Here is an 11,833-nt window from a genome sequence, read left to right as displayed (position 1 = left end):
TGATATGGAGGAGCTTTAACCACATTAGGTTACCTGTGTGTGTGTGTGTGTGTGTGTGTGTGTGTGTGTGTGTGTGTGTGGGTGCGTCGAGAAAAAGAGCGATTTTCTGCACTGGTCTCACATTTGGGCTTACTCTGACAAAAAGGTAACTCCTATTAGACAAAAACACAGACCGTGTGTGTCACAAGGACTTCCTGAACAATTTGATATGATTTTGGTGTTACAGTAAATATTTTGCAGAAACGTGCAAGTTTAAAACAAGGGTCTGCTTCTGTCAGAAAATCTTTGTATTGGAGTCAATGAGGAGCAGAGACAGACGTGGCCGCATTTAGAGGCTGACAATTCAAATTCTGTAAGTCTCTCTGATGTTTTGAGCACATGGTGAGAGACAGAACAAGTTTGTCTACAAATTTGGAAAAAATCATGTGTGTAGAGTGTAAATTGTGTCCAGGGGGAGTGTGGAAAAAGAAAAAATGTAGAATTTTTTTGGGCTCTCTCCCACTCTAACCGATGATGTCACGCACTCACATTCACAAACATTCTGTGCAACACACACTCATTATAATCTCATAATTTCTCCAAAATGATCATGATTATTGATCAGGGATTGATCAAAAACTATAACACCTATCAAAACATGGATTAATATTTTAAAATTTTACTTATTGTTTTTAAATCTCTTAACAGTGCTGCCCCTCCCTATGTTTCTGACATGCTCACCCAGTACACACCTGACAGATACCTCAGATCCTCATGCAAATCTCTTCTCAATATACCACGTATACATTCAAAATCAGCTCAAGGTGCTTTCAGTTTTTATGGTCCAACACTATGGAACTCTCTGCCCATTGAACTCCGCTCATCTCCAACAACATCTTCTTTTAAGCGCAATCTTAAAACATACCTGTTCTCGCAAGCTTTTAATTAGTTTTTTGTTTGTTTGTTTGTCTTAACACATTGGCTTCTGTTTTAATATGCACTAACTTTTTGTTTGTTTTAATATGTACTCAACATGTATTGCATCTTGCTTTTATCGTGAAGCACATTGAGTTTATGCTTGCCATATGAAATGTGCTATATAAATAAATTGACATTGACATAATATGTTAATATGTTTGTAAAACTCCAACTAGCAAGACCCCAATGGCAATATACTGCCTAATACAACAAAGGTTGCACCTTTGGGTGGGTGCATATCTCACCGAGGGAAATATGCACTGCACAAGGTTGTAGCTAAATAGACCTTTGTTTGTGTGGAAGTGAATGTGAGAATGATGTAGACTGCGGTGGCCCGAATGACACAGAGGAAAATGATGAAGACCTGTGATAAGGGTAAGTTCAGAATCTCTTTCTTTTTCCATTAATATCCAGTTTCTTCTTTTACCCAAGACCACTGCCAGCAATTCCGGTGTCTCCACACTCAATCCCATATGATTGGACTGATTGCTGAGACGAGACAACAGACTAGGGGCCCTATAGTTTCGTGGTGCGGTGCAGGGTGGTGTAGCTGACGCAATGCAAGTTTCCACCAGAAACTTCAGCTTCAGATTCAGCTTGGCGCAGTGGAAGTTTTGTGCCAAAACGAGAGTGCGCTGAAAGCCCGCCAGCTCCAACCTGGTCTACTCTCGGCGCAAGGCGAAGTGCAGCCGGTGCAGTGGTAGTTTGGCTGACCCACACAGTGCGCACACGTCACCAAGACCTCACAGGCAGGTTTCCACAGTTCCAGGTACATTTAAATGCAATAAATAATCACAACAAACACTATTTAATGCAACTAATTGAATCAACACATGAATTTATCTATATAGATTGTCCCGGCACATCTGACGTCTGATCAAAGGCAGATGGTACGTGTAATGGAAACTCAGCCTGACTAAATTAACACAGCTGAAACTGTGACGCAAACTAATGAAAAAAAAAACAAAATAACTAGCCTATTATCTCTAAAGGCCCATTTATGCTCAACGTTAAATACGCATACGGATACGGACGGAGCCTTTCGTCCGTACTCTGCGTTCATTTCGTCCGTTTTTCGTCCGTTTCCACAAAGCTTACGGATACGCACCAAACGGAGCAGTACCACCGGAAACCGTGGGGGCGCTGTTGCTGTCACTACCCGATACGGAGCCTAGAGCCAGTGTGAGACAGAAGAAGAAGAAGACACGACAGCTGAATGAGAGAAAAAAAATTCTCCTCCTCCAGCTGTGATTAATTTAACGGCCTTACCGACCACCGCATCACATAACGAGTCCGTTTTCTTCTTTTATTATGTACATTATCAAGATCGCCTCCGTAGTCGCCATGTTTGTTGTCATAAACTTTTGACTCTGAGCTGCCCCCTAGTGGATGTGTTGGATAACATCCATGCCAACGTTAAGGACGCATGGAAGTATGTGAGCAGTGACGGTAACAACGTTTGAAACGGACGCATACAATTACGTCCGTACGTGGAGCATAAATGAGCCTTTAGCCCACCACAACAGCTTCGGCATCAGATAGTGAGTATATAGCCTATACTCAGCAACTCTCATCACAGAAAAATAAATAAAAAACAGACAGACAGACAGACAGACAGAGAGAGAGAGAGCGTCCTTTACGCTGAGATGCTCCTGATTTCATCCCTGTAACCATGGTGTTTGTTTATGTTGTGATTAGTGTACACCTCTCATCTGTCTTACACAGGGTTTAAATATGGGTTACTAAATGTGAGTTTCTTTATTAGTTTATTAGTTGTTTTTTTTACACTTTTAACGATAGTAAACTCCTTATTCCGCCGCTCTGAGCTCGGACCTCCCGGACCAAAACACCTGTTTCCTCCTGGGAGAGGTCCGGCCTCTGGCGTCGCTGTCTCCTCTGTCCATGTCAAAGTATAAAATGACAAAATTGCAGTGCACATCGCCCACAGCGCAGTTGAAGGTGAGGAGAGGAGCTCATTTGATGGTAAAGATCTGAATCAGCTGTGTTGATCCCACTCCATGCCTTCTCTCCTCCTCGTTTCCCACTCACGCCGGTAGGAGGGATGGGAGGAGTGCCTGCACCGGCCTGCACCGGACTGCGCCCTGCACGAAACTTGCAAAATGCGCCTGGACACACCCCGGCACAACTGTGCTGCGCCTAGACTGCGCCTGGTCTACGAAACTAGGGCACCCCCCCTTGTAAAGAGTTTTATATTGAGATCCATTTTCTGTTTGATAAATCTGTTAATTGGTAAAGATTGCTTCAGTTGCTTCAATGAAATTCAAGTTTTTAAGTTTTCTGTGCTGACCGAGTCCCGACTGTTACCAGCCTATGGTGTAATAAATATAACATTTATGTACGGATTATAGTTTTAATTTACCTTTGTCATTGTTTATATAATGATATGCAGAAATTTAAAGTATTTTTTTCCCAGGACTTCTGACATGGGGTCGGGAATTAGAGTAACAATTTCCTTTTCCACTTCTTGGGGGCGCCACAATTTCATTTCCCACCCCTTGGGGGCGCCACAGCTTCATTATGAGCACAATTCTGAAGTCACCATTGGATTCCTTTAGTAAGAAAACATAGGTTTGGCATGTTTAAAGGGCAACCTGGGGGCGGTGCGTGGCGCAGTGGTTAAGGCGGCCGCCCCATGTAGAGGCTAGCTACAGTCCTCAATGCAGGCGTCCCCGGTTCGAGCAGACCTTTCCTGCATGTCATTCCCCCTCTCTCGGCCTCTCCCTTTCCTGTCTATCTCAGTGTGCTATCAAATAAAGGCAAAAAACGCCCCCCAAAAAATAAATAAATTCAAAAAATTTTTAAAAAGAGGGCAACCTGGGCCCTGTATTTTCTGTATACGTGAGTGATGGATAATGCAATTATTGAGGTCGGTGGCTCCAGTATTGAGCCGGGCAGGCAGCCTGTAGCCCAGCTAACGCTCTTCAACAGGGCAAGTGGCTCCCGTCAAAGTTCACCCTATAAACGTGCACAGACTCAGATAGTTACAATGAGTGTCCGACAACATACTAGAAAGGAGAAATGAACATATGTCTACCTTTAGTGCGTCTCTTCTTTGACTGGTAGTAGTCATCCCGGTCAAAGTGGTCACTGCAGACCCTGTGGTCGGCACGGCGCAGTGCATCGACAGGAGTGTCAGCATCCATTTGCTAGCCCACAGATAGCCATAACTTGTGAAAGCTGCACGACGAGTAGCCCAACATTTTGTTGCTACAATTTGGTGGTGGTGATTTGGACACAGATCACAACAAACAGCGACCTCCGGCTCAACTGTCAGTGAACGCATCACTGAACATGCACCGTTCCCTCGCAACGAGAGTCTCCGCCACCAGATTCGCAGGTGATTCAGTGATTCACAGACCACACAGCAGTTCCACTATCGGCCTGCACGCTCGTTGCTGAGCTCAACTACTGAACTGAGAAAGGAACGAATCAGGTCAGGAAGTGATTCTAGTCAGTACGTTCACTTAAATAATTTGTTCCTTCGAACGAATCACTCGCGAACGACACAACACTACTGAGTGGCCTTTTACAGAAGAAATCACACCTCAGTCACCGGCAGGGGCCGTGTCCACCAGACAGCTTTTAGCGCTCTGGGGGCCTGATCTACTAAAGGTTTGCTTGTATAAAAACGTGTGCAAACTTGATGTCACCCACAAAAAAATGCAGGGCTCTATGCACAGGTCCACCACTTCCTCAATTTAAGGCAGGTCCTTCATTTCCTGTCTTACATTATTGGACAAACGGGCAAAAAAGCATGCGCAATGAATTTAGCACGTCCGCCTTGATGAATATGCAAATATGGGCGTTCGGCCAGACGTGCAAAATATTGTGAAGAGTAGATGCAGATAGATTTATTTAGCACACGCAACGTGATTTACCAAACCAGATTGCGGTGGAAGTTTTTGTGTTTTTATTTAGTATGTTTGAAAGGCAAGTATTATCTGACACAGCTTTTTTAAATGTTATTTATTTAATACCTGCCAGGGCAAAAGCTCTTATATCTCTGCATTTCCTCGCATCCGGGTCATTCCAGCAAACTGTAGAAGTTTTTCAGGTGTGTTAAAAGTAATTTATACGGAGCCCCTAAAGGGACATGGAAAGAAAATTTTTTTTTGCGAGATCTTGCAAAAAAAGTGCACTGTCCGCTGTCTCAGTGCTGAAATGTGACAGCGTGTCACTGCCCGTGAGAGAGAGAGAGTGTGTAGAGAGTTTTGCCACCAGCTTTCCTGTGTCATTTTGTGGAGTAGTAAGGCTTTATCTCTGCTGCTCGTCTCATTTATAAAATTGTGCGTGGGATCGTTACTAAAAGTGTATAGGCCTGTGCATATTCTCATTTGTCCAGGTCATAGTATTTCAAAGGAGGTGAAATCGAAAGCAACTGGACTTAGTTATTTGTCTAGGAAGACGTTTCACCTCTCATCCAAGAGGCTTCATCAGTTCATGTTCATCTGACCAGGCTAGGACTGGTCCGATCTGACCAGTCCCAGCCTGGTCAAAAAAAAGTTCTTCCATGTCCCTTTACCCACTGAGCAAAGAGACGTCCAAACGACGTCTTTTCTAAGTCATTTTTGCACGTCTAATATTGGTCCCCTGAAGGTGCAGACTGTTACTCCAGACGACGTCTTTTTCCGACGTCTACTGAACGTCCAGTATTGACGTCCACAGGACCGCCGTATAAGGGCTATTTGTTGTCCAAATGTGGTCATTATAGACGTCTTTTCTGCGTCAAAATTTAAACCGACATCCACTGAACGTCCACAGGGACGCCGCCGTATGAGTGCTATTGACTTCCAAATGTGGTAGTTTCGACGTCTTTTTTGCATCAAATTTAAACTAATTTTAGACATTGTTTTTATACTGCTTCTAGGCTCTGTGCATAACTGTAGTCCCATTTCAGAAGGTGTCAGACTGTTCCAGTTCACTTTCCTATAGCTTCATTTGGTTTTCTCAGCAGCAGATTACCTGGAATGCATGCAAAGGTGTAATGCATTTCCAGTTCAAACCTGCTGCTGAGCCAGATGAAGCTACAGGAAAATTAACAGGAAACAGATCCTCCACCTCCTGTAAACATATGGGACTACAGTTATACACAGGTTTACCAATAAATCACAATTCAATCCCCATTCATTTATTTCCATCTTTATTTTCTTAATCACTGGCACAAACATGTCATTCTAATAAAGTTATTGGTATCTGTTGAAATCAATACTGCTGGTAAAATACTAATAAATACATAAAGTTACACAGCCCACCTTGCTTCGGTCTGTGGCACAACAACAAATATAACACAATCAAAATTAAAGTGATAAACTCAATGTGTTTTGAGAAGAATTACAAATCAGAACCAACTACTGCACTTAACACAGAAAATACATGTACAAAAGTGATACAAAACTGTGACAAGATTCTCCACAATGGATAATCAGTCCTGGGTGACTGCTGTGTATCCCTCTCCTCCAGCATGTGTCTTTATGGAGTCCTCTCTGGCTGTGTCATCAAAATGTATGGCTCCATCTGCACAAGAAGAAGAAGAAGACAAATAATTAGAAATATGCAAAGACAACCTGCAGCCTGTGTCTCCACTACCAATACTGGATTCATACAAAACCATCTCAGCAAATGTTAAGATATGACATATGGGCTTACCTTGTATTGCTCTATAAACCTTTGTCTTCTCCCTTGATATTAGATGTCACCATCAGGGCATATTAGTGAAGAGCCTATAGGGGAAAAAAACATTTATAAATAAATGTGAATGATACAGTGCTTTGCAAAAGTCAAATTCATACACCTTGAACACTTTTACTTTACACATTTTGTCATGTAACAACAGCTTTAATTTATTTTATTGGGATTTTATGTGATAGACCAACACAAAGTAGTGCATAATTGTTAAGTGGATGAAAAATACGTGTGGTGTTACAGATTTTTTTTTTAAAATACATGCAAAACTCTGGTGGAAACTGCACAACACACCATCCTCACTGTGAAACAGCACCCAGGAAGAGTAGCTAGTGGAAGCTTGTGTGTATGACAGAGCCCAGGAGGAGCTCCGTACAGCAGAGTATAGGAGGGCTGTTAGCACTGTTAGCTGTCCTGGATGCTAGTGAGTGCAAGCAGTGGATGCTATCCGCTAGCCCGATGCTAATTTCCGCTAGCACGATGCTAATTTCCGCTAGCACGATGCTAACTTCCGCTAGCCCGATGCTAACTAGCGGTGGCGGCTAGCATCCGCGGCTACCACTCACATCCCAGTTTACCACAACAATCCTCATAGCTACTCATTAAACCAATAGACCAGACACCGGGCCGTGAAGGTGCACGCCGCAGCGCGTCTTGTGTGAATGACACATCGGTTAAAATGGGCGCCGGAAAGAAACTGACACTATAAATGCATACAGTAAACATAAAATCAACTAAACCAAGCAAACTTACCTTCCACTTAGGGGAAAACGATGTTGTTGTAACCAAGGCGTTGTGTTGACCACAGCCTGCTTCTGCAGGAGAAGAAACGCGCCAGTTGCTTGGTGTATTTCCTCAGCCAACCAGAGTGGCGTTTGCTGCTGCCTCAGCCAATCAGAGTATGATCACATGCTGCCTCAGCCAATCAGAGTGCCTTTGACTAGTTTAAATAATAAAGGCTCTTATCAAAGACTGTTCAAAATTATATTTACTTCTCCCTACTCTTATGAACCATGATCGGGTGAAATTATTTTCTGAAGCCATAATCTCCCACAAATTTAATTTCAAAATATATAAATTAAAATATTAATTAATCAATTAATTGAAATAAAATGAAATGAAATTGGAAAAAAAAAACAGTAGGAAAAACAAAGATGTAAAATAACAAAATATCACATGTAGCCTACTCAAGAACAACAATGTCTTAAATGAGTTTAAATTGAACATAGAAGAGATGTCTACAATGCCCACATTTGGACGTCATCTGGAGTAACAGTCTGCACCTTCAGGGGACCAAAATTAGACATATAAAAATGACGTAGACAAGACGTTGTTTGGACGTCTCTTATAATGTTTAATCACAAACAATATATATTCGTATTCATTAATCATGTTGATAACAATATTGTTATTTGTCCACTACTACTATTACTAAAACTACTACAATCATTAATCATGTCAATTTCCTGCACCTGTCTTAGACGTCCAAAAAAAGTGACCAAGCCTGACGTCCAAATGTTTAACTGCATATTGACGTCCAAGTGAGGTCATGATTAGACGTCCAAATAGTGGACCTAGTTTGGACGTCGTTTAGGCGTCCAGAATTGGTCTTGGACCGACGGACGCAATATAGACATGATCTGCACGTCCATCAGACGTCCAATGTTTGGTGGGTAGGGGCTCCGTAAATTTAAGCGCCGTTACGCACGCCGCATGTCTCTCTTCCTGTGCGCTCCTCTCCTCTCCTTTCCTCTCCTCCCTCTCGAGTATGTGGCTGCTCAGCTCCGGGACCGGGACTGAGAGACGTCACCTCTGTCTTCACCCTGTCTTTGATCCCTCTGGTCAGTGTGGACTGAGTGTCCCACCTGAGCTCTCTATTAATCCATAGGATCAAATTTCATGTGGCCATCCAGCTCTCTGTCCACTCTCTCCATGGCGGAAACGATTACCACTCACAAAACCCTCATTTAAAGCAGAAGTAAGCGGAATGTTTGTGTTAATATAAGTCTTAAGTAGTTATATCTTCCGACAGCAATCACTTTAGTCTGAAACACAGGTCTGTCAGTCACTCTGCTCTGCTGTAAGCCGAGGAGAAAACTTTCCTTGTATCCCACATCCTTTATCGAATGAGGAGAGAGAACGGTCCTCTCTGTGTGTGCAGCCAAGGGATGTGCGTGAATGTGGTGACGTAGGGACGAGGGCGGGGACTGCTAACTCCATCGGCTGACAAGAAGTTAGCCAAAACGACCAGATTGCTTACTTCTGCTTTAAATACTGCGGTTTGCGTGTGCTGTCATTTAGCGGGTTACTCTTAGTAGATCACCTGTTTTTCGTGCGCTAACCAAACACGCAAAATTTTACCAGGAGCACGCAATTTAGCGCCACTTATCTGGGATCATAGTAGATCAGGCTCTGGGTGTCTACTTCTCATTCAGATCCTATGGAGATCGGCGCTCACAGCGTTCAGCGCCCTCGGGTTGTTTCTAGATGGCGTACATGAGCTGCAAGTGACTGCTCTGCTGTGCTGAAGGGGGGCGTGTCGTTAGGAGGCTCCGAGGAGAGGGCCATATGAGCTCGGAGGGGAGGGGTGTGTGTGTGTGTGTGTGTGTGTGTGTGTGTGAGTTCTTTCATTAACAATGAAAGAAAATGTGTTAAGTATAATGGTGGTGATACCTCTACCACCAAAGGAAATACTTTTACTAAAATAAAGAGGGATTTTATTCTGACATTGTACAAAGTACTTGGTCCAGAGATGTCCTGTGCCAAAATAGTTCAACATCAGAGCTCACACTGGAGACATCGTCACTCTGTTGTGTGTCAGTTCCACGAGCGACCCATTCGATGCTGTGCAGTGGAACAAGACGGCCTTAAAGATCACATCTATTTCTGTGTTAGGGACCAAAAGCCTGAGACAGAACAGCAAGATCCATCTTTCGTGTGGAGCTGGTGGACCCTGAGATGAAGAACAATGGCATCTCTCTTCACTAATCACAGACCTGACAGCTGATCCCTGATCTCTGATCATCTGCTTCTGCTCCACAGATGGAGGACGGTGGAGCCGGGCAGAACTGATAGTTGGGATAGTCTTTGTTGTTTTGATTTGTGTTGCTTTTGTCGGTGCTGTTGCCGCTGTTGTTGATGACTTTGAGGTCCACACTGGCCCCATCTCACCACTGAATGGCATGCTAGATATAGGGGCAAGTTGCAACATTGTTTTGCATCTTGAAAGCATTATCCCAACCAACCAGTCCAACAAGCTGCTCTTTGACAACTGGTTAACTCAGGGCTGTGAAATGGCATGATAATTGTGCCGTCCATCTCCTGTCCACATTTGCCTCAGCCCACCCAACAACTTCTGTCCAAAGATGGGATAAGAGCAAAAAGGCAGAAGTGCAGGTGATTTTTTTTTTTTTTTTACTAATATACCCCTCCACCCCCTCCTCTCTCTACTTCAGTACTAAATTTCATTTTGGTACTAATAATCCTTCTCAGTCTCTGTCTTTCTCTCTCCCTCTGCTTTCCTTTTCTCTATTTTTTTGTGAAATGTGCTATTCAAATCTGCTTGCCTTGGTTTGCTTTGCCAGGTTACCTGCCCAGCCATTGTCCAGACATACAATAAAAAGTATAGTGGAGTGGATCTCTTCTGGACTTACATCTGTGTATCAGGACAACACTGACCATTGGTCTATTTGGGTGGAGAAGAAGAAAAGAAGAAAAAACTGCTTCATGGAGGTCCATAAGCCTTGGGCAGCATCAACACAGGGGACTGACAGAAAACATTGCAAGCATTTAAAATTGCATGAATTGTGACTTCTGGATGTTATTGAGTATAAGTTGTATAAGTTGTTGTATAAGTTTATGAAATAAACAATGTTCAGTAACACTAAGGCCCGCAACTTAACAGAATCTGTGGTGGAGAGAGACTTCCCTCACTGTCTCCAAAAACATTTCTCCAGTGGATCACAGGGCAAGGCCATCTTCCTGTCCTGAAAGAAGAGAGGAGATGTTTGAATATCAGCATCAAGTTCAATCATCACTGCAACACAGAGTTTGGCGATCACAGAATCTGCTATCCATGTGTTAGTGCGTGCACTAAGACCATAACCTTGCCTGTCAAACATATGAGAAAATACAATGATTTTAAAAGTGTCCTGATGGAGGCATTCCATCTGGGCAGGAGTTCTCCAGAGTTTAGTTTACAGTTTAAAATTAAATGTTAATGTGTTACTGTTATGTACTTACTTACTCTCTGCTACCAGTAGTTCACAGAAATATTTGCAGACAACGGCAGTAAATATCACGACCATGGGAGTCAGATGGCTCTGTTGTGTCCACGGCATCTTGAAGGTTTGCTAGTTCTCCGATGGTCAGGGGCATGGGGAACTTAGGAACAATAACCCCTCCCTCTGGTAGGGGCTCCTCACTGTCAAGGGCACACTCCCAGTCGATGTCAAGTTCCTGTTGCATTTTTTGAATAAAACACACTGATGCCCTTCATAATTTTGTCTTGGTGTTATTACAAAAAAGTTTCTTCTGACCTGGGACACATTTTTGCAAAAATATTGAAGCGGTCGCATGTATGGTTCAAGGCCATGCAGACTTACCTGCATGGCCTCTAAAAGTGTACTTTTTACCTTATGGGGTCTTAAAAGAGATATTTATAGAAAAATGTGCACCTCAACATTCTCAGCATCATGCTGGGCCGGGATGCCACCACTGGACTATCATGACAGCCATATCCATTTCCTAGTATATAAAATATATCCCGATGATAGTGGATAAAAAAAAATATATACAGTTAATTATACATAAATATGATGGTGTCTTAAGTAGTTTTACAAACAGACCATATCGGCTACCCGCCCCTACGGAGCGCTCAAAAAGAAAAAGGCACCCAGCATCCGCTACTACTACTACTACTTTATGTTTATGTAGCTATTGTAATGAAAAGCACGGGCGCAATTAATTATTATTTCTTGGTAATTTCTTGACATTATGACATAATTAACGGCCTGGAAATGAAAGGGTTACCATTGGGAAACAGATATTGCAGCTAACCATATTGGTAAGACTGTGGAAATTACAATTACATCAGGTTAATCACACTGAAAGTACTTGACTATATCATGGAAACGACAGGCTATTTAGGTAATTACTTAGCAGTAATTCACCG

Source organism: Trachurus japonicus, chromosome 4 (genome assembly GCF_045865225.1).
Source record: "Trachurus japonicus isolate A0001 chromosome 4, Traja_1.0".
NCBI classification, from domain to species: Eukaryota; Metazoa; Chordata; class Actinopteri; order Carangiformes; family Carangidae; genus Trachurus; species Trachurus japonicus.
The sequence above is the reverse complement of the archived record's forward strand: the minus strand, read 5'-3'. Positions refer to the sequence as shown.